Source organism: Bubalus bubalis, chromosome 6 (genome assembly GCF_019923935.1).
Source record: "Bubalus bubalis isolate 160015118507 breed Murrah chromosome 6, NDDB_SH_1, whole genome shotgun sequence".
Lineage (NCBI taxonomy): Eukaryota > Metazoa > Chordata > Mammalia > Artiodactyla > Bovidae > Bubalus > Bubalus bubalis.
In genome coordinates, this window is record NC_059162.1 from 56,410,643 (window position 1) to 56,434,660 (window position 24,018).

The window sequence follows — 24,018 nt, forward strand, 5'->3', positions numbered from 1 at the left end:
AGGTGGGTGAGAAGAAAAATTTGACTAAATTTTTGACATTTTCTTGCATTTGCCAAAAACCCAAAACTATTTGACTGTGTTTTAAGAAAATGATGAATATAATGGAGAGAGTTTATGGAAGAAGGAATGTAAAGAAGTACTTCCTTGGATAGATTTTGCATAAATACCTCATCCTATAGCAAATGAACCTGGGTTTTAGAACATACCAATCTGGACAGGAACTCCAGCCCTGCCATTTTCTAGTTAAGTGAGTCAAGCAAATTAAACTCAATAAATGTTACTTTCCTTCCTTCTTTATCCCTAATTCCATGGGCTTAACATTGAGGCTTGGATAGTTATAAATGTTCTATCCAGTGTACCATGATGAGGTACAAAGGATGAGTTTAGAAATGTAACAGAATGTTAAATTGGAAGTTCTGACTGATGCATTGAGATACAATTGATGTTGCATTCCAAAGAAAGTGCTAGACCATATGCAGAATTTCCAAAAGGAGAAATATAGAAGAACCAATTGCATAATCCTTGAAATCTGTCATTCACATTAAAGACATAAAAGGGTTCTGAGAGTGGAAATTAAGGAAAATTTTGTGACAAGGATTTTAGCAAAGAGGTTTGGGGATTCTGGGACTCCTTCTCAGGAAGGTCAGTGGAGCTCTGAAGACCTCAATGTGTATCTCCTGCAGTTTGGGAATAAGTAACCAGGCCTAGGTTATATCTGAAGAAGTTAAAATAACCCTTAGAAGCAAGGTAATAGACTACATTTTAAAAATAACCACTCACCAAGGTTTTTGAACACTAAGAACTAAATCTACAAGGCCCAGGACCATTTAAAAGGATCTGACTAAGGAGTGGCTTAGTAGTCTAAGGAGACACATAAGAATTGTTCTCCTAATTTAGACACAACTATCTTGAGCTATGGGCTTCCCTGGTTGCTCAGCTGCTAAAGAGTCTGCCTGCAGTGCAGAAGACCCCAGGGATTCCTAGGCTGGGAAGATACCCTGGAGAAGGGATAGGCTACCTACTCCAGTCTTCTCGGGCTTCCCTAGTAGTTCAGTCGGAAAGAATACACCTGCAATATGGGAGACCTGGGTTCAATCCCTGGGTTGGGAATATACCCTGGAGGAGGGCATGGAAACCCACTCCAGTACTCTTGCCTGGAGAATCTCCATGGACAGAGGAGCCTGGTGGTCTACAGTCCACGGGGTCGCAAAGAGTCAGACACGATTGAGTGACTAAGCGTGAGCATTTTGAGCTATATCATGTACATATGCACAATTCCCTTCTTCAGTAGATAGTTCCATACTGCTCAGGCTTCCCTCATAGCTCAGTTGATAAAGAATCTGCCTGCAATGCAGGAGACCCTGGTTCAATTCCTGGGCCAGGAAGATCCGCTGGAGAAGGGATAGGCTACCCACTCCAGTATTCTTGGGCTTCCCTTGCAAGTCAGCTGGTAAAGAATCCACCTGCAATGAGGGAGACCTGGGTTCGATCCCTCGGTTGGGAAGATCCCCTGGAGAAGGGAAAGTCTACCCATTCCAGTATTCTAGCCTGGAGAATTCCATGGACTGTATAGTCCATGGGGTTGCAAAGAGTCAGACATGACTAAGCAACTTTCACTTTCACTTTCTATATTGCTCAGAGTGAACACTGTGATTCTACTGCATATCCATAATATGTCTGCAACGGTTCTAAGTTACCATATAATTAAAAATAGTAGCTAATATTTATTGAGAGCTTTCTATGTGCCAAGCACTGTTCTAAATATTTCATATCTATTAATTCACAAGAGCCCCTACTAAGTAGGCATTTCTACTGCCATCCTCATGAGGAAACTGAGTCACACGGAAGGTAACTTGCCCACAGATTCATAGCTAGGAAATGGCAGAGCTAGCATTCAATTCAAGTGGTCTAGCTGTTAGACCCAAGCTCATAACAATCATTACATTCTCTCTCTAAGGCTTGGCAAGAACAGTTCCAAAGAATTAAGTTCCCTTTCTTCTATTTTCAATAAATAAAGCTCCAATTAGCATTTTTAAACCTCCAGAAGAGTTTGTGCTGGTTTGAAGACCTCCTAAAAAGGAAATAAAAAGCAGATTTCAACTTACAGAATTATTTTTCAAAAGTAAGGTGGTGTAGGAATAAAATAGAGGAGGAAGTAAGTAAATATGGTACTTGGTATCTGAAACTGGCCATTCATCAAGCCATGTCCGCAACACCCAACTTAAATTTGATGAGTTCAATATTTTCAGGACTAGCAGAACTTCTTGTGACCTGTATAATTGAGCAGAACTTCTTGGTTAAGATGGGCCTGGGGCTGGACCTCAGCTCTCAAGGCTAAATTTCTTCATTCCATAGTTCTTCCAGGTCACTGTCAAAACCACTGGTAATTTTACACTGCAGTGATCTGTGCCTTTTCCTGGCCTGAGGATAAATAGAAAACTTAACAGTTCTGAGAGCTGTTGACACCATGTACTGAGAAACACAATCAGAAAATGTTAAAGGAAACCCTTGAAGGATGTGAATGAAGAATGTGGACATTCACACATGGAAACTCCCCATGTGATGCCAGCTTGGCTCCCCAGCTCTGCAGCCAAAAAATGAACAAGTTAGAGAGGGAATAGGGGTTCATGCCTGAAGCTTTAATAGAAAACAATAAGGGATGAGCATTCCTAGCAAGGCTTCAAATGACCATTGGCTGGTAGGCAGAGGATTCTAGTGTGCTCAAGAGACGGGTTACAGTGATAAAAAAGATGCCTACAGGAGGATGGGGAAAACCCAGTTCCACCCCAACAACTACCAAATATAGTTGCTTGTTTTCCTATTTGATAAACACACATGGATACATTTTTTATTTCCCCCTTTAAGTATATATGTAACACCTTTAAGACTCAATCTAAGGTCACACACTTAAAGAAAAACTAGGGAGGTACAGATGCACTTCCTGAACCCTACAACTGGATATTCGGTCTGACAACAGGACAGTATGTTTGAACTGAGAACAGGAAAATACCTTACGATCTCTGTCAGCATGAGCTATAAGGAATAGTTAAGAAAAAGGAAGGGGTTGCTGGAAGTATAAGGTAAGCTATGGATCCTGGCTTTGAAGTATGCACAACACAGACACATGGGAGCTCAGATCTAATTGCTGCTCCAGCCCTAGATCCCACTCGAGTAGCCTAAGCAATAGCCCTGGAGTCCTCTCCTCGTTAAGTATAATAAAAGTGGTTTTAGTTTTCCTTCTCACAGTATTTCCCTTCTTATTTGCCAGAGATAGATGTAGACAGCTTCATTCTTAATGTAATTACTGTTCCCTCAATATAAATGGCTTTCGTTCACTCACTTATCCATTCAATATATAAACACTAAGTGCTGATCTAGGTATAGGAGATTCAGATAATTAAGCCCTTGTCCTAGTCTGTGAAAAAATGAGAGACGTATAATGTGTTATATATGAAGGCAATAACAGAAGTATGTGCTTGATAAAGTGACTCCAGAGAGGACAGGGTGATTAAATAGAAGGGACAAAGTATTCTGGTAAATAATGACCTAGAAAGAAGAACAGGAAGAGTTTAAGGCTCTTCCCTCAATAAAATAAGTCTGTAGGACTTGGTGCATCTCCATCTGAGTCCTCATCCTATCTTCCTCCAAGTCCTGGGATTCACATGCTATGTAAGTCTCAGAAACAGGAGAAGCAGTTGCTTAAACTATCTTGCAGACTTGAATAAATCAACAATGGGCCTGTGAGCAACGACCTTTGACAAGTCCTTGTGTTTGGCTCGAGTGCAAGAGAACACAGTGCCCAAGTAGAGAACAATCTGCCTGCCCAGGGACCCTCTGGAGGTGCGGCTCTGTCAGCAAGTGCTACAGGGACTGGCCCTGGGTACACTGAACTCTGCTCATCAGAAAGCACAGCCTTGGGGAGGGTCCTCCTGCAGCCGCTGCAAAGTGATAATTAAGAGGCAGCACAAATCGCATGGATCCTGTCCTAGCCTTATGCTTTCTGAAGATAATGATGATGAACGAAATGATGAATGAGCTATGATAATCCTATAAAAACCCTCCTGTCTTCTCTTGCCTTCTTTTCTTCTCCTATTCTTTTCCCTATCTCCAAATCCATTCCTCTAACTCTTTGATGATTCAAACCACTTTTCCTATGAAGACAACCTGAAAATGTCCCCCAGAATGGCTCCTGAGCCACCTGAAACCTGTCTTTCTTGCTAATGACAAGGCCCATCTCAGCTGACACAAACCATTTTTATGTGGAGTATTTGATGGTTCTCTGTTTTGTTCTGATGATTGTTAGCTCTTTTGGTTCATTGGCATTGGAAATAAATCACATCTAACCTCTTTTGTACTAAAATTAACTGTCTCCTTGGACTGATTATCTTGCCCTTGGTCTCTGCGGAGTTGCACCCATAGGATCTCCAACGTGCCTGGCAGCCCGAGCAGTTTGCTGAAGTTCCATATGAGGGGAACGAGGCTGGCTTTCCCAGGCTCTGGTCAACAGGGCTTGGCTACTCCTAAAAACAGCAAAAAGGCTTCAGCAACATTCAGAAACCAAAGCAGGAAACAACCCCTCTCACATGGATGGATAGCAAAGGCTCTGGTGGGACAGGAAACTGGAGCATTTTGAACAAGTTCATCCACCTGTTTACCACGTGGGTTTAGTTTTCTCAACAACATATTGTAATTCCAGTTTGGAATGTGTCAGAAATATTTTTTTTTTCATGATAAAATTGTTTTCCTTGAAAAAAAAAAAAAGCACAATTCAAAAGAACATAGGGGTGGGGTGGGGGGGAATCATTCTTTTCCAACCTGGAAAACAGATACAAGACTTTCCCACAAATTAATACATAAACAAATGTTCTTTTTAAGAGGATGGAGAAGTGGTCCTCAAAGTGAGAAAAAAATAGTTTGGCAACCTCAACAGAGGAGAAAGTGGGACCCAGGGGATGTCAGGTAACAAGCATCTGGTCCACCCCTAATTTCAAGGGTTGAATCTAACTAAACCAGACCAACATGCACTGCTTACCTCTTCAAGTTGTCACCCACCCTTGCAGAGGCAAGTTTGACCTTGCGTTGACCTGAAACTTTTCCCTCCATGTTTCATACATCATTTGGATGCTCCTTCAACCTCTCAGATTTCCCCCCACTAACCCCCACCCTAGCTCATTCTCTGGCTCTTTCTGTACTTCCCTGATTCTGCATGTGAACTCTCAAATTAAAATAAAAAACTCAGTATAATAAAAAACCCAGATCCATTAAAAATTGTTAAAGTTGCTTCTCTTTATGATCTCCTGATTTCTATTAAAGGCACCACTGTTCTGCTGCACATATATGCTTAAGATCGAACAACACTCCCTCATCACCCAGCACAGCATTTTAATTCAGCATTGCCTGCATCATGATCCTTTCCTGCCTAAAAAATATCATCAGTGGCTCTTCTTTAGCTCTTACATGGCAGTATTCCCATTGCTCCTTTAAGATTTCACAGTATAACCAGATGTTAAAGGACCTCTATCCATAAATTAGCCTTAAACTCCTGAAGGAAGCCCCTGCTCCAGCCATGTCTGTCTACCAAAAGCATCTAGTATGTTTACCTCCAAGTCTCTGTTCATACTGTACTCTCCACCTTGAATGCCTCATCCTTTTCTCCATGGGCTTAGACCCTTCCATTCATCATAGTTTACTTCAAGACCCATGTCATCAACGAAGCCTTTGGGGCCACCCAAGTTCTTGGTAGTCTCCCCCTCCTCTCTTGAGCCTGTATGGCAATTAGAGTTTGCACTGCTTGTTTGACAATTATCATTTACTCTCTTGTATAGCCATTAATCCAGCAGACATTTTTGAGCACCAACTATCTTGCCTATGACTGATTCTTTGATATTTGCTAATCATAAAAGGTTAATAAGAAATAAGAAGTATGGAGGAGGAGGAATAATGGGCAGAATAAGCAGGTCTAAGAGAAAGAACCTTTTAAATAAAAGAGATGTAAAGATGTCCTACTAGGAAGGAGGACCATTTAATAACGTGTTATGTCTCACCTCCAAGCCCATCTGTATATTCTCCATTCTTTGATGCTAGTCCAGGACTTTACAAATGGTTTTGTCTTGCCAGCTGACCTCCTAGGAAGCTGTGTTAACAGGGAGTGCTACAGAAAGGAATGTGAAGTCAAGGGGGCCTTAGAAAGCATCACTATGAACAAAGCTAGTGGAGGTGATGGAATTCCAGTTGAGCTCTTTCAAATCCTGAAAGATGATGCTGTGAAAGTGCTGCACTCAATATGCCAGCAAATTTGGAAAACTCAGCAGTGGCCACAGGACTGGAAAAGGTCAGTTTTCATTCCAATCCCAAAGAAAGGCAATGCCAAAGAATGCTCAAGCTATCGCACAATTGCACTCATCTCACACGCTAGTAAAGTAATGCTCAAAATTCTCCAAGCCAGGCTTCAGCAACATGTGAACCGTGAACTTCCAGATGTTCAAGCTGGTTTTAGAAAGGCAGGGGAACCAGAGATCAAATTGCCAACATTCGCTGGATCATTGAAAAAGCAAGAGAGTTCCAGAAAAACATCTATTTCTGCTTTATTGACTATGCCAAAGCCTTTGACTGTGTAGACCACAATAAACTGTGGAAAATTCTGAAAGAGATGGGAATACCAGACCACTTGACCTGCCTCTTGAGAAATCTATATGCAGGTCAGGAAGCAACAGTTAGAACTGGACATGGAACAACAGACTGATTCCAAATAGGAAAAGGAGTACGTCACGGTTGTATATTGTCACCCTGCTTATTTAACTTATATGCAGAGTACATCACGAGAAACTCTGGGCTGGAGGAAGCACAAGCTGGAATCAAGATTGCTGGGAGAAATATCAATCACCTCAGATATGCAGATGACACCACCCTTATGGCAGAAAGTGAAGAGGAACTCAAAATTCTCTTGATGAAAGTGAAAGAGAAGAGTCAAAAATGTTGGCTTAAAGCTCAACATTCAGAAAACTAAGATCATGGCATCTGGTCCCATCACTTCATGGCAGATAGATGGGGAAACAGTGGAAACAGTGTCAGACTTTATTTTGGGGGGCTCCAAAATCATTGCAGATGGTGATTGCAGCCATGAAATTAAAAGATGCTTACTCCTTAGAAGGAAAGTTATGACCAACCTAGATAGCATAGTACAAAGCAGAGACCTTACTTTGCCAACAAATGTCCGTCTAGTCAAGGCTATGGTTTTTCCAGTGGTCATGTCTGGATATGAGAGTTGGACTGTGAAGAAAGCTGAGCACTGAAGAATTAATGCTTTTGAACTGTGGTGTTGGAGAAGACTCTTGAAGAGTCCCCTGGACTGCAAGGAGATCCAACCAGTCCATCCTAAAGGAGATCAGTCCTGGGTGGTCATTGGTTGGACTGATGCTGAGGCTAAAACTCCAATACTTTGGCCCCCTCATGCGAAGAGTTGACTCATTGGAAAAGACCCTGATGTTGGGCGGGATTGGGGGCAGGAGAAGAAGGGGACGACAGAGGATGAGACGGCTGAATGGCATCACTGACTCGATGGATGTGAGTCTGAGTGAACTCCAGGAGTTGGTGATGGACGGGGGGCCTGGTGTGCTGTGATTCGTGGGTTCACAAAGAGTCGGACACGACTGAGCAAGTGAACTGAACTGAACTGAATAGAAGTAGACTGGAGGTGGTAGACGAGATTTGCTCCTCCTGTCTACTCTTTGTTGCTTTCTGTGGGCTTCCTGTCCATTCGTGTTTCCAATAAGTGTCACCCCAGCAATACTCCCTCACCTCATCAGTGGCAGCTCCTTCTAATAATAGCAGCTGAATTCAGTTCGAAGTTTTTCCAGTTCATAGAATCAGCCTCTCTGTGCCACCATCCCTATCCTGACACACCAATGCACGCTAGCCAACACGCACTCAGCCTTTTCCTAACGCAGAGACACCAATACCAGGCACGCATCACTTCTCCTCAGAGGTCTGGCTTCACCTCCTTGGGGCTCCTCCTTTAAGCTTCTAAGTTTCAATAATTACAATTTCTTCCTTTTGTTCTCTCAGCCCTAAGGGTGATACATGCTTCCCACTTTCGCAATATCTTAGCATCTTCTTTCTACCTTTTTAGTTATCTGGATAACACTTTTTTATATTAAATTCTATTCAACAACTGGTACAGTTTCTATCTCCCTATAGGACCCTGATTGATACAGAAGGAACTAGTTTACAGGCATTAATTAAAATAATGCAAAGTGGTGCCACTAAAATGCCAATAGATATATTAAATATTCAAACAATCCAAAAAAAGGAAGGAAAGAGAATAAGAGGAATAAAATTCAGAAGAGACAAACTAAAGTCAAACATATTACATTAAATGTTAAAGCACTTAACTCCTCCCCTCAAAAAGCAAAAATGATCAGATCAGATCAGATCAGATCAGACGCTCAGTCGTATCCGACTCTTTGCGACCCCATGAATCGCAGCACACCAGGCCTCCCTGTCCATCACCAACTCCCGGAGTTCACTCAGACTCACGTCCATCGAGTCAGTGATGCCATCCAGCCATCTCATCCTCTGTCGTCCCCTTCTCCTCCTGCCCCCAATCCCTCCCAGCATCAGAGTCTCTTCCAATGAGTCAACTCTTCACATGAGGTGGCCAAAGTACTGGAGTTTCAGCTTTAGCATCATTCCTTCCAAAGAAATCCCAGGGCTGATCTCCTAAAATGATCAGAAGTGATTTTTAAAATGGAAGATCCTACAATATTCAGACTTTAAAGACATATTTTAAATGTGATGACACATAGGTTGAAAGTAAATGGATAAAAAGAAGATATATATTGCAAACAGTAAACATAGAAAAGCTGGGAGTGGCTAGATTAACAACAGACAAAATAGACATCAAGGCAAATAGTACACCAAGGACAAACATGGACATTTTATAATAATTATGCTACGTCCATCAGAAGGAGAGAACAACCATAAATTTGTATGTGCATAGTAACAACTTTAAAATACAATTAAAAAAAAAGTTTACAGGAAGTAATATACAATCCACAATCATAGTGGGAGATTTAAGTACCCTTCTCCCAACAATTCATTGAAAAACTAGAAAAAAATCACCCTATCCACAGAGGATCGGAATAACACTATCAACATGACCTAATTGATATTTCTAGATATTTATGCAATCCATCATACAACTTCTTTTCAAGTGCAGTTGTATAGTCACCAAGATAAAACATATACTAGACCATAAAATAAGTCAAAAAATTTTTAAAGAATTGAAAACCAGGATAATAGCAGAGGATTAAACAACTAATATGCAAATTGAACTCAGCCCCCAAAATTAAACAATAATGACAACACTACCAACAACCACTGCCCTCAATAAAAAAAATTCACATCAAAGCGCATTACTATGAAAGCTCAGAATTCCTGGGTTGTAGTGGTATATAGGATTAAGGAGTAAATCACAAAACTCCCAGATGGGGAAAATTAGACCCCTTACAAAGAAACCAACCCAACTAGCATCAGATTCACCACTAGCAATATCTTCAAAACTTTATGTGACAATGATTTGTAACCTAGCTTTTATTCCCAGCCAGTCATGTGGGTAGTAAAGGGACATTTTAGACATGCAAGAACTAAAACATAATGTTTAGAAAGTTAATGGAAAGCATGTGTCAATGAAACAAGAAATAAACCAAAGAAAAAGAAAGACATGAAATCCAGAAAACATATCAGAAAAGAGGCAAAAGCATCAGATAATGACGTCTGTGAAATCTTTCAGAAAGAAAAAAGTCCATGTTGGAGCAAGGAGAGGGAGTCTGGGGGGAGAAGTTCTCTAGAAAAGTTAGAGCTTCTGTGCATGAGTCCCTTGACAAAACTGCTTATTTATAGTAGAGATATTAGAAGATCTGCAAAATTAATCATAAGCATATAAAAAGAGACTTAAAAAAAATTAAGGCAATGTCATTTTCAGCAGAAAAAAAGGGCAGGACAAGGAAAGAAACATAGTTGCAATTCACCATGGCTCATCACTGGACAGTGTTTACATGTACATAATAAACTAAAATTGTTTTATTTAAATAAATATGTGGAAAGGGATAGAAAAAGATATCTAAGAGTTAAGTTTTTATCTACTATGGCAAAAATACAATAAAATATTCCTAAAATTTATCAGTCAAGAAATAAGCATATTATTTACATTACATGAAGTAATAACACTTAGAACAGTGACTATTACATGGTAAGCAGTATTGGCTATTATTAGAAATACAAAGTTAAATATCAGGAGAAAGAGCCAGAAATGAGAGTGGTTGTCTCTTGGGCATACGATTCAGAGAGAATGAAAACTATTTCGGTTCATTACAAGCTTTTTAGTACTACATGACTTTTAAAATAATATACATGTATTGGCTTTATAAAAATAAAAATTAAATTAATAATAAAACAGCTATATTGTAGAATAAAATATAAACATAAAAACGTTAAGGCATTGTAAATACGGAAGTAAAAAGTAATTTATAAGTAAGGTGAATGTAAATTTTAAGAAACAAAGTATGTATTGTAAAAAAGACATATTAAGCTTTTTCATATACCATTGAGTTAAAAACTAAACAAATTTTTAAAAATCATACATACTCAAAAACAAAAAGAAACATATTCCATAAACAAACTATAAAACAAACAAAAAAAACAAAACCCAGAACAAAACAGAGAGGTCTCCCTAAAAAGAGATATTGAAAGCTAGAGAAACAACTGAGAAACCAAGTAGTTAAGTGAAAATTAAATATCCAGTGCGTAAAATGGATACAAACCACCTACCTGAGACTAGAAGTCAGAATAGTGCTTTATCGTCATTCAGTTCAGTTCAGTTCAGTCGCTTAGTCGTGTCCGACTCTTTGCGACCCCATGAATCACAGCACACCAGGCCTCCCTGTCCATCACCAACTCCCAGAGTTCACTCGGACTCACATCCATCGAGTCAGTGATGCCATCCAGCCATCTCATCCTCTGTCGTCCCCTTCTCCTCCTGCCCCCAATCCCTCCCAGCATCAGAGTCTTTTCCAATGAGTCAACTCTTCGCATGAGGTGGCCAAAGTACTGGAGTTTCAGCTTTAGCATCATTCCTTCCAAAGAAATCCTATCTTTGTCCATCAGCCCAAAATTATAGCTAAAAAGAAGCCACTTGTCCATAAACAGGGATAAGCCCTGAGTTCCTGAATTAGAACTAGGACAATGCATTCAGGGGAAGGCTCCAGAATTTCACCATTTCTGCAGGGTGATAGACCCATCTGAGTCACAGCTATAAGCCTTGGTCAGAAATAGGCTGTAGGGGTGGAACAAAAGCTGCCATGAAACCATCCCTATAAGAACAACAGGTCCCAAGAAAATGAGAGGATGGGTTCATAAACAAAATTCAAAACTGTACTTTTAAAAATCCTTATCAAGGAGAGAAAGCCAATAACCAGAAGAGTGGAGAAGGTTAAACCCAAGAATAGAGACATATTTGAATGATACAGAAAGAACATTAAAATGAGTAGCTTTTTTAATTCTTGGAGATTAAAAAGGGATAACATTCACAAAAGAGGACCAATAAATAATAAAATAAATAAAAATATTTATGAAATAACTTGTTAAAAATGTAGACACAGGCAAACTGAAAAACCTGAGGTAATTGCCCAAAAAGTTATCAAAAAAGATTAAATCTGGGGGGAAAAAAGGGGAATTTAAGAGACATAGAGCATAGAGAAATGATTAAAAAACTCCACCATTTATCTCATATTAGTCATTTCATAAGAATAGACTAGAAAGAAGAGGGGCAAAGGGCAGAATACAGAGAGATAGTAACAGAATTTTCCAGAACTGAAGGGACTCATGAGTTCTGAGACTGGGAAAGCCCATCAAGTTTTAAATATTCACACCTAGATATATCATAGTGAAAGTATACAATATCAAAATTAAAGAGAACATAAAATAATCAGAGATAAAAGAGAGACAACCAATAAGGTAAGGAAAAAACTGACAATGGACTTCTCATTAACAGCAATGACTATCAGGTCTATGGAATAATCTTCAAAGCATAAGGGAAAAGTGCTATGAATCAGGAATTCTATACAAACTGCAGCTCGACAACTGGGATTCAGAAAATTATTGACCAGAAGCTCTTTCCTTTAAAAAGCTACTCAAGATGTATTCAATAAGGGACATAAATTAACCTTGGAGGAAAAAGGAACTGTGTGGGGAAAAAAAATGGTACAATGAGTTAGTAAATCTAAAAAAGTATTGATTATAAATAATAACACAAATAATTCCTGTGTTTATAAAAATAATTCCTGTGTATATAACTCCAATACTAGATCATTCTATGTAAGATCAATGAAAGTTTACTCAGATGAGAGTATGAAAGTTAAAGCTTCCAGGAGAGTGATGGAGACACTGATTAAGCTTTGATGAGAAGATGTAAGTTTGAATATATATATTAAAAGTCTAGAAAAATTCATGAAAACAATAGAAACAGTAAGCATAAGTTCCAAACCAACAGAAGAAAAGGGAATATTAAAAAAACTCAATTAGCCCACACAAAAAAAAGGAAAACAAAAAAAGATAAAAGATAATAAATAGGAAACATAAAATAAGTAGCAGAAATAGCTTAACAAATGTAGATAAACTCCTAATTGTCTTTTTAAAATTAAGTCACATAAGAGTGTCTCTGAGACAAGGCTGAACTAGTACACAATATAGTTAAAAACTGTTGGAGAAAAACTGAGGGATTTCTGGTGAAAGAGCCTGTATTTTTTTACTAAAAAAATAAAGACAGTAAGGGGAACGTGAGCAGTGTTGAGACTTGAGGGCTGTGGTGATCTTGTCAAAGCTTTGGGTCAGAAGTAACAGAAATCCACTGGCTATAGCTCATGTACAGTGCAGCCTATTTCAATGATACAGGAACAAATTGTCAAAAAAAAAAAATCTGATTGGCCAATGATCAATAGATTGGCTTACCTGGATATAGTATTTGGTGGACACTCTTTTCCACACATCTGTGTTAACATTATGGTGAAGGAGGGGGGAAATGCTGGAAAATATAATAATCTGGAAGACAGGGCACCTGTCTCCTACAAAAAGTCATAGCCCAAAACAGTGTGTCAGAAAGGAAGGTAACAGTAAGTCTAGCAGAGTTGAAGAAAGGCCAATGTTGAGTGCTCAACTTACCACCAGACACCATAAGTGATAAGTGGAATTATTAGCCAAGGTTTGTTCCATTTTCTGCCACCAATGAAGGGAATGGATGAAACTGAAGACTGGGAATGGAAGGGGCTTCACAAGGTTGTTAAGAGAAATTCCCTTGGTATTCTGTAAAGGCGTGTGGGGAGGGAGGGAAGCCTAGAAAGAGTTCAGGACTGGGAGGGTAGGAAGGGTCAAGTCATGGATATTTCACTAAGGCTCTGCAGGTGGAAGGAAGACAGATGGTGACTAGAAACAGGGGTGTCACTGCCAGAGGCTTCGAAGGAGGGGCAGTTCTGAGTGTAATAGAAGAAAAGGGCTGTCCAGGTGGAGTAGAGTGAAAATTGTTAGAGCAGAGGAAGGCAAGGGGCTGCATAAGAGTCATCAGTGAAAAGGGACGCTGAGGGCAGGGTGCCAGGGAGCTCAGTGAACCGGCAGCTGAGAGCTGGGAGGGAGTGGGGGTGCGAGATCATGTAAGCAAGAGACCATGAAAGTGGTGGGGAGAGCGAGGAGAACACTGACACAAACCTGACTTCTGGACCCAAATTTATCAACGGGTCCTGTCACTTTCAGGGTGAAGTTCTAACCCCTCAGCTCAGAACACCGTTATGATCCTTCATTCCCATTTCATCTCCTACTGCTTTCTCTCAGGCTCTTCACACATCTAGTGAACTACTTTCTTCTATCTCCACACGCTGATTCTTCAACCAGACATGTCCTTTTGCTATATCCTAACCCAACTGACTCCTGCTTAGTTTTCAGAGCCAAGGCCAAGAGTCATCTCCTCTGGAAAACATTCCACAAGTGAGTTTCCAGTCTACGTTGAGCCTTTGTCACACCCCTGTAAAGTTTTCAAAGGGTAGAGGCTGCACCCTACATATTTTGATGTCTGCAATACTCAGTGGGGTCCCTAGGATATAATAGACTTACAATATATACCTTTAAGAATATGCACAAATTTCAAGGGGTTTGAAAGAAATCATGCCATCACAATTAAGGTGAGGAAATCAAAGAAATAAATATCAACAGATATCTCCAACTGATATTGAATAGAATGGAAAACCACTATGGCACAGCATAAGCAAGTGAGTGAGGGAGTGAGCAGAGGACATACGGGCTACTGGGAAGGATACTGCATTGACTGATGAGATCAGGATGAAACAAGACAGAAGAGGGCTCCCTAGACACGTTTGCACCATGCATGTGATTCTGGGTCACAAGAATAAAACACAAGGCACTGGGAGGCAACCAATATTCGGCTCTCCACCACACACAATCTCATGTCATCAGCATAACAGACCCCTGAGATGGCAATTGACTTCCCATCAATGGACTTCCCTTGTACTGGAAAGCCAGCAATCACAATCAAGCTGGAATGGAAAGCCGTGGTAATTCTGTGACATTTCCTTCCCAGGTGTGGCAAGATGAGCTGATTATGTCAGGCTTGAGCTTCCTTGAGGCAAGAAGTTCACACAAAATCCTATGAAAGCAAAGAACCTTCCCTTCTGGTTCTTCATACATCCTATAGCACCAGCACGTGTTACAGACTTATTAAGATTCAATACATAGGGTCTTCCTTGGCAGTCTAGTGGTTAAGACGTTACCTTCCAATGTAGGAGGTACGGGTTTAACACCTGATTGGAGAGCTAAGATACCACATGCCTTGTGGCCAAAAAAACAAAACATAAAGCAGAAACAATATTGTAACAAATTCAGTAAAGACCTTAAAAATGGTTCGCATCAAAAAATAATAATAATAATAATCTGAAAAAAAAAAAGAAAACTCAATAAAACTATTTTAAAAAAAGATTCAATGTTTGTTCATTGAATGAATAAAGAAATGAAAGAGTCAGTGAATGAATGAAGGCTGACCTTTATTAAGTGTAAGGGTCAGGCACTCTAAGGACTTGGTGTATGTTCTTTTATCTAACCTTCTTGATATCCATGATTATTGTCCATTTTACAGATGATTAAACTGAGGCTAGGAAGGTAAGACATTTACCCAAGGTCACACAGCTTGTAAGTGACACAGCAAACATTCCCCAGGCTTTTCTGCCTCAGAAAAGTGCTTAGCTACGCTGCTACATGGCCTCTCAGTAAATGAATTCCTCAGAATTAAAGCATTTCTCTGGAAATCTCAGCCTCCCTATATGAAGACAGATGGTCTCTGATGTTCCAGCCCTATGAAAAAAGCACAAAACATTGGGAGTTGAGGGTGATTAGTTCAAAATGTACAAAAATCTAAAAATATATTGGCTTCACTCAGATATTTGTCCAATGGGGGTGGAACAATTTTAATTAGTGTAACAGGACAATAGGACTTAAATTGGCTTGGTCAGAAGATTTTTACAGGATGACACTGATGGTATTACTATCCAACTTCAAAGATTTGGAAAGATGCTCCTGCTAACACTGGAGAATAGAAACCTGTTTTTCATCAACTAGGCTGGCCTGACAAATTAAGTCTGTGGAGTCATTAGATTAAGATAAGAGCTTATCTCCTCAGCTGACATTTATTCAGAGGTTTTTATACTGCTCAGCTAGTAATTAGTGCTGTTGAATTTTTAACACTGCTTTGTCCACTCATTCAAAACTTCTAGAGGTGTATTTGCATCTCCTGTGTATATTTTTGGGTATTAAGAATAGAAGAGGAATATAAGTGAATTACTTTAAGAGGTTTGAAGAATTCTTCCAAAAGTTATTCTGAGGTGAAACCTGCAGCTTAATGATGTATTTCCAGAAGAAGGGACCAGTTCTCCCAAATTGATCAGTGTGGAATAAAGAGTTGGCTTTTACTATGAGATCTACCATTTATTTTGAGGCATATATATTATAGGTTTATAATGTTCTAGTGGAGTCATTAAAACTAGGATTGCATGCGATAATGGTTTCCTGCTGTTTCACACCCCAACTCCCTACTATAGAGTCCCTACTGTTGCTCAAAGTTGGGGGGTTCTTTTAGTTTCTTTCCTATGACTAATTTGACTGTGAAAGGCTTATTTTTCCAGTTTTCTTGAAGTTATAATAACAACTTGATTACTATAGAATAAACTAATACATTAAGCCTGCATGAGTGTCTTGACAGTCTGTCAAACAAACGATGCTCACATTTTTAAATGCATGGTTTGCCAAATTCCAAGTTCTACCATGAAATACTAATTAGTAATCAGATGGGTAAGACTCCCTGTTTTAATAAAGTCCATCACTTGGTTAAAGTTGCATCCTGTTACTATTACTATCACATCGTTTATTCTGCCCTAAGTAGAGACATCTCTCTCATATTCAACATACTGTGTTTTCCACTTTAAAAAAAAATTGGCAGAAAGAATTCTGTAGGGACAAGTAAAGGTATTTGACTCTCCTGGTTCACCTTACCACCACCCAAAAAGAAATCTCAAAGAAGACTCTGAATGCTTCTGAGATCTAGTCTGGGAAAACGGATTCTCTGTCACAAAAGTGTGACGACAAAGTTTTGTAGTTAATAAGCTTCTGAAAAAGTTCATTGTGAATCAACTGATGTGTGCAGTAGAGAGACAAGTACCTCTTGTCAGGCACACGCACTGTGAACTGTCCCAGAAAGCAGGGGAAATTTTTTGTATTTGTTACAGCAGAGGTCCCCAACCCCTGGGCCATGGACCACTATGGGTCCATGGCCTGTTAGGAACTGGGCCACACGGCAGGAAGTTAGCAGCGGGCAAAACAGAAATCATTGCCCACCCCCATGCACGGAAAGATTGTCTTCCTAGAAACCAGTTTCTGGTGCCAGAAAGGTTGGGGACCGCTGTGTTACAGCACACAATCATCACTTCTCAGCACCCCAAGTAAATTCAAATATACGCTTGACATCCCTAGAATGTACTGGAATGGAAAGCTTACCACTTCAAAAAACCACTGAACCTCGGTTTCCTTAACTAAAAAAATAGACGTTTGCACAGGATGGTCTTTAAACATACGTCCCAGGGTCCTGGGGGCTTCCCTGGTGGCTCAGTAGTAAAGAATTCACTTGCCAGTACAGGAAATGCAGTTTTGATCCCTGGGTCAGGAAAATCCCCCAGAGTAGGAAATGGCAACCCACCCTAGTATTCTTGACTGGAGAATACCATGGACAGAAAAGCCTGGCAGGTTACAGCCTGGGGTCGCAAAGAGTCGGACACGACTGAGGGATTGAGCACACACTCAGACACCTAGGGTTCTGAATCTCAGATTTGAGATCTGATCCCCAAGGTGGAAGCCTGAGAGGACTGAGAAAATTATTACAAAAGAAGACCCCACTGAGTTTAGGGTCATCTGAGGAATCTGTAAAATTAAATTAGATAGAGTAAATAGAAACTCTGAAATTATGTGATTAGATTTTGTCATCAGATAGAGGTCAAAGTATATTTGTTGAACAAATGACTGAATGAGTGAGTGAGTGAATGAATGAACTGAGAGGTAGCATGGGCTATTGAGATTTGGAGTCAGGGACACCTGGGTTCAACTCCTAACTCAGCCATATACTTGTTTTTGCCCTTGGAAAATACACCTCTCTGAACCTGCTTCTTCATTAGTAAATCAAGGATAATAACTAGCTCATAAATTTGTTGCGAAGATGAACAAAAACCTAAATAGGTGCTCAGAAGACATTTGCTTTCATTTCTTTACTTCCAGGAAATGTATGGTTCCATATACATTAAGTTGTAAAAATATCACCACCCAGCTTTCAAATTCATGTATTTACCAACTACCACCAACACATTTGTATATGTTATCATTATCCGTTAATGAGAAATGAAAAAGAAAGGAGAGGAAAAAGACCATAGAACTTCCCTTCCAACTCCCCATGGGTAATCAGGCCTGGGGAAGGTAGACGTCATTCAGTATGTTTACAACGAACTCCATCTCAGTACTTGGCCTTCGTTAACTCATCTCCCACCCCACCCCCAGCTTTCTGAAGAGCAACATCATGTAATTATAGCACTAACGAGGTCATTTAGCAGAAACCATGGGTAGGGAGTAATGAATGTGCTATCAGGCTCGGAGAACAGCTTGGGCACAAATCCAAATAGTCCATGTTCAACTCTGATGAGCCGGCCTAAACTTGGAAAACAGAGCTTGGGAAGAGGTTAATAATAGGACATGAAAATTGAAAGGCTCCCCTCCAGAGAGACCCAAAGCAATGTTTTGAGCATGATCCTTTGGGAGCTGGTCTGTGCAGACATGAGAAGCTGGGTGACAACTGGTACCTATTAAGATGGTTTGGGTGCTTCAGCTCCATTACTGAGGATTTGTAGAGTACAAACCTGGAAGGGACTTCAGAGGTCATCTTCTTCCATCTCCCCATTTTACAGATGAGTTTAGAGCACTCCTGAGAGCTAAACTGGCTTGATCAGTCATTAGAAACAGAGCCAGACTCTGTACCAGGGCCTCCAGATAAACAGGTGTTTGACTCACTAGCCCATGCTGTCCCCTTGCCTCCAAGGGTGACATTTAGGAGACCATTTGGACAGTGTGTAATGATACTTTGAGTGAAGCTAATGTTGCTTGGACCAGTTCTAGGCTAATTAAGTCCCAGAGGAATAAGCCTATCCATCTACCAGTTTGTATTTGAATTAGCGCTCTTAATTGAGTGGCAATTGCTAACACGGCTGTGGCTTTCAACTGTATAGAAAAGAAAGTGGAGAAAGAGAAGCCAAAAGAAGCCAAATCCTTGGCCCACTGATTCAAAGCCAGAACCCTGCCCACCCAACTCCCACCTCCTAGGTCCCAGAGTCCTTGCCTGCATTTCTGCAAGCAACAAACACTGCCAGTAAGTAGGTTAAAGAATAGGCTTCAGACTACTACTCTTTACAGTTTATAGATGTTACTGAAATGAATAAAATAAAAATTACTATAAAATCATTTGGTCATTGTGCTTTTCCCTCAGTTAATAATATTAAAATTACAACAAAATATTCCTAACTAGAGAAAGAAATTGTTCACTCACTCTCAATACTTGAAGTGGTGAGTACGAAAGTATTAAGATTCACAGGAATGGATTTTCATTTCCATGAGCATCTCTTAAGCACTTACCAAATACACAACACAACCAAGCAGCTGGGAGTCAAGTTCAAGCGTACAATGTGTCTTGAGAAACTTATTGTCCCTTTGGGGATGCCCCATATACCTACAAAGATAGGGAAGAACAGGTTTCAGGAAATGTATGACAAATCCCAGGAGTTTGTGGTGGTGGTTTAGCTTCTAGGCTGTGTCTGACTGTTCGTGACCCCATGACCTATAGCCCACCATTCCTCTGTCCATGAATTTTCCAGCAAGAATACCAGAGTGAGTTGCCGTTTTCTTCTCTAGAGAATCTTTCTGACCCAGGGATAGAACCCAGGTCTCCTGCATTGCAGGCAGATTCTTCACCACTGATCCACCAGGGGAGAGTTCTTTGCCCCCTATTAAATTTATTTCTTGTCTCATTTAAAGCAGTAACTGGAGAGGGTAACTTTAGAGCTGCCTTTAAGATCAGGAGGCATTTGTTTGCCCTTTTGAAGTGTGTAGTATCTCTCTGGGGGCCCTCTTCTTGGAATACCACCTCCATACAACTGAGTTCGCCTTTGAAAGACCTCCCCAGGAACCATGCTTTCCCTAAGGGCCCTATTCCCATTCCCTGGGCATCCTCTATTCATCAGACCCAGAGCCTGCATACATGCCCCCTTTGTTCCCATGGAGTTGATAGGAAGCAGGGAGAAAATCTGTCTGACAGGGAATGGTGAATGTTATTAGGATGGTAGAGTGCCAAAAATAATGTGAAGATGATAACCACGCCAAGGGGATGGGAGACCGGGAGCACGGTGCTCAGTCCAGTAACTCCACCTTTCTTGTTTGACTTTGAGAACAATGTCATAATAAGAGCAAGCTCTTCAAAGCCCTACATCACTAAGTAATTGAGGCCCCACTATAAAACAGTGTAGAACAAGCTTTCCTGGCCACTGATGCTGCCCCGTTGTTTAGGGACTTACCAAGAAATTTTCCTCTCCTTTGCCCCTCCAGTTGTGGGAGATCCAAGTCAGAATGTGATGATGCTCTGGTGGAGTAAGACAGCCTGCTGGATTGGAATCCAGACTTTGGGTTAAGTAGATCCTGGTTCAAATTCTAGCTTAGGAAATTCAGAACTGTGTGGCCTTAAACAAGTTGCTTAACCTCTCTGAACTTCAATCTCCTTGCTGAAAAATAGAGAGGCTAATGATACATACCTTAGAGGATGATTGTGAAGATAACACGAGACAAATAATGTCAAGACCCCTGACCCATAGTAGGTGCTCAATGAATTTTAGTTATTGTGTTTTCAGGGCAAACTTCCACCACTTTCTACTTCAGGGGGAGAAAATAAAAAGGAGCTACCTTGTCAGGATGCAACAGCTGGTGCTAGGAACAAACGGAACCACATCAGTGGAGAAGGCTGCCCATCCTCAGATTCAAACGCATTTTATAGAGATAGCAATTTGCAGCTTGTCAAATGTTCCCTAACATTTTGCAAAAATCCCCAAATGTCAAATTAGTGAGTAATCTGTACAGGACTGCAGATCTTGTTATCCTCTGACTGATTCATAGCATATTTTGGGTGTCCCAGACACCAGTCCAAGTAAATGTTAGTAAATAAGGAAAATTACATCTCCCTTCACAAGGCTCTCAAGTTCAGCCCCAGCTTCCCCTTGCAAAGAAAGAACATAAACCTTGAGGGACAGAGAGTAACACTTATTTCTTAGAGTTGATTGAACTGTCACCAATAAGTATATACCCTGCACGTACCATGTGCCCAGGCCTGGGGCAGGCTGGAGGTGGGGCAGGAGTGCAAGGTTGGCGGTACAAATTTTAATCACTGACTCCAATCTAGCCACTTGTCTTCATACACATTTTCTTAATCTTCTCAAATGTCCCTTTTATTTATTTAGCAAATACTGAAATTGCACTTGCTATGTGTACAGTGCTTCCATAAGGGTTTATTTCTTGGTAGGGCCCTACCACGCAAGTGGATTATAAATGCTTTACACTCCTCATAACAACTCAGTGAGGTAGGCACCATCATTATCTGTGTTTTACAGAGTAGGAAACAGAGGTTCAGAGAGATGAAGTGACCTTCCCAAGGCCACATAGTGAGTGGCAGAGTTAGGTGGGGATCCAGATAGTCTGGCTCCGAAGTCTGCAACTCTTGACCATTAAATCATGCCTTACAAGATAGGTGTGATTACCGAGATTATCCCCATTTTACAGATGAGGAAACTGAGGTTCAGAAAGGTGAAGTAACATTGCCCAAGATATCACACAGCTACTGGGTGGTGATAGAGCTGGAGTTTAAACCAAGGTCTATCTGTTTATATAACCCTACCCAAAGGGTTATATGTTGTTGTTGTTGTTAGTCCCTAAGTTGAGTCTGACTCTTTTGTGACCCCATGGACTGTAGCCTGCCAGGCTCCTCTGTCATGGGATTTCCTACACAAGAATACTAGAGTGGGTTGCATTTCCTTCTCCAGGGGATCTTTCTGACCCAGGGATGGAACTCGGGTTTCCTACATTGGCAGGGCAGATTCTTTTTATCACTGAGCCATCAGGGAAGCCCAGGTTATAAGTTGCTGCTGCTGCTGCTAAGTCGCTTCAGTCATGGCCGACTCTGTGCCCCACGGACTGTAGCCCACCAGGCTCCTCCATCCATGTGATTTTCCAGGCAAGAGTACTGGAGTGGGGTGCCATTGCCTTCTCCGGGGTTATAAGTTACAGAAAGTCTAAAAACAATCTTGCCTTAAGTAGCTGCTAGTTATGCAGGCCATGCATTAAAAACAAAAGCAAAAAAAAGGAGGGTGAGAGCCAAGGAAGACCATGAGCAATAGGCACCAAAGGGCTTCCCTCCTACACTCCTATGAATGTTACAAGGAATTAATAGTCATGGCTCCAATCCCTGGTTCTCAACTCCTGAATGAGAGACATATTCCCAAAACAGGGCTGAGGGCTCCCTGAGAAATGCCTCTCTGTTTTGCTTTTGTGTTTACAGTTTCCCTGACTTGAAGAAAATTGAGACAAACCCAAGTTGCTGAAGCTGCAAGATGTATATTTATATGCTTTCTTTAGAATGTGTGCCTAAACCTTGTTTTTTTCACCCTGTTAACTTTTCAAAAACTATTAAGAAGAGTGACTAGATGCTGGGGGTGGCGGGGTGGTGGGGGAGGACAGGAGAGGGAGGCCGAGAGGGAGATGGTGGGCAGATGACAAGCAAAGCCGCGTGATTTCTGTGAGAGCTTTCCTACCCTGCCCTGGGCTCCTCCTGAAGCTCCAGACCTCGGTGCCCATGGGTGCTCAACAATGGCAGGACTGAAATTTTTGAGGACAACGGGAGTGTGACCTTTTGCTGTTAGATGCGAACTCTAATGGAGATTCTTGGAAAAGAATTGGATTTAGTAGCTGGAAAATACTAGGTGAAGTAAACCGAACTGGAAAATCTTGCTCACTGTATCTCCTTCAGCAAAGAGCCCCCACTTTCTTATCCCCTCTCCTGGCTCAGCGTTCAGTAACACTGGCTGAAGCCTGGGAGCACTGACCTAAGATAGAAGGACCAGAAGAGACTGCTTCACATTACTCTCCGGGACCCCTTCACCATCTCTGCTTGACGGTGAGTAGGTCAGAGAAATTCCCCTGCATCTCTCTGGACTCCACATTTTCCACCTCCGCCACACACAGTTAACCCCCAAGCTATATCGCTTATAACCTTGGCCGCTCTCAACCCCAAGTACATTTCTCCATTCCCACTGCTCCTGCTCCTCTCTGTCACCATCGTCTCTTCCTTGATGACTGCCACAATCCCAGCTTGTCTTTTGGATCCAGCCTTGCCCACTTTAATCATCATCCACACAGCAGCTAAGGCAGAAATCTGATGTGTCATCAGAAACCCATCGCCCTCAGGACTACGTCCAGGCTCTCTTGGTCTACAGGCGTTTTTTGTTACCCGGCCCCGATCTTGCCTCCTGGCTGATTTTTCCCTCCCTTGCATCTTGTGCCCCATTCATACTGTGTGTGTGCAAGTCCTTAAACTCCATGCTTTCTTGCCACCTTCCCAGCTCCCACGCCTTCTTCAGTCGTTGCTTAGCCGTTGCCCCCTCCTCCAGGCCCACGCTGCTACCTCCCTCTGCAGCCTGACCTCATACCCGATAGCCAGTATGGTCAATGTGGGCTGAAACCCTCTCTTAAAAACTGTCCCATGGATGAATGACACAGATGATCTTTAAAAAAATAAATCAGATCACATCATTCCATTCCTAAAACCTCTCCAATTTGCACTTAGAATAAAGTTGAAACTTTTTACTGCCTGAGAGACCAGCCTAAATCTGGGCCCTGCCCATCCCTCCAACCTCCTCCCATACAATGCCCTCCTTTGTTCACTTTTATCCAGACACAGTGACCTTTCTTGTCCCCCAAGACACACCCACGTTGTTCCAGCCTCAGGGCCTTTGCTCGGGCTGTGGCCTCTGCCTGGAACACTCTTGTATTAACTCTGCATTTTACTCAGGTTTCAGTTCAAAGTCACCTCATCAGAGAACCCTTCCCCAACTGCTTGCCAGTGTAACACACGCCATAGGTTCTATTGCCTTTGCAGAAGCTAAACTTATCTAGTTTCTTTTTTTACCAAGTTGTTTACTGTGCTTCCACAATTCAAATGTAAGCTCTGTAAGAGCAGGACTCTCAGCTGTTTCTTCACTGCCTAGAAAAGTGCTTGACATGAGCAGGTGCTCAACAGATAATTGCTGAATGAATGAACGGATGAATAAATGGATGAATGAA

At 41.2% G+C, this 24,018-nt stretch overlaps 1 long non-coding RNA gene across 2 annotated transcripts; it reads right to left on the minus strand.

The window, feature by feature from the left end:
- Positions 1-15,087: 15,087 nt before the first annotated feature.
- Positions 15,088-21,702, minus strand: LOC102405079. Of its 2 annotated transcripts, XR_329525.4 has the most exons (3): positions 20,211-21,702; positions 19,276-19,369; positions 15,088-15,408 (listed from the first exon to the last, which is right to left on the minus strand). It is a non-coding gene; the product is annotated as an uncharacterized LOC102405079 (long non-coding RNA). The 2 variants fall into 2 exon arrangements; XR_006551827.2 differs by having other exon boundaries at positions 15,088-19,369.
- Between the last annotated feature and the right edge of the window lie 2,316 nt (positions 21,703-24,018).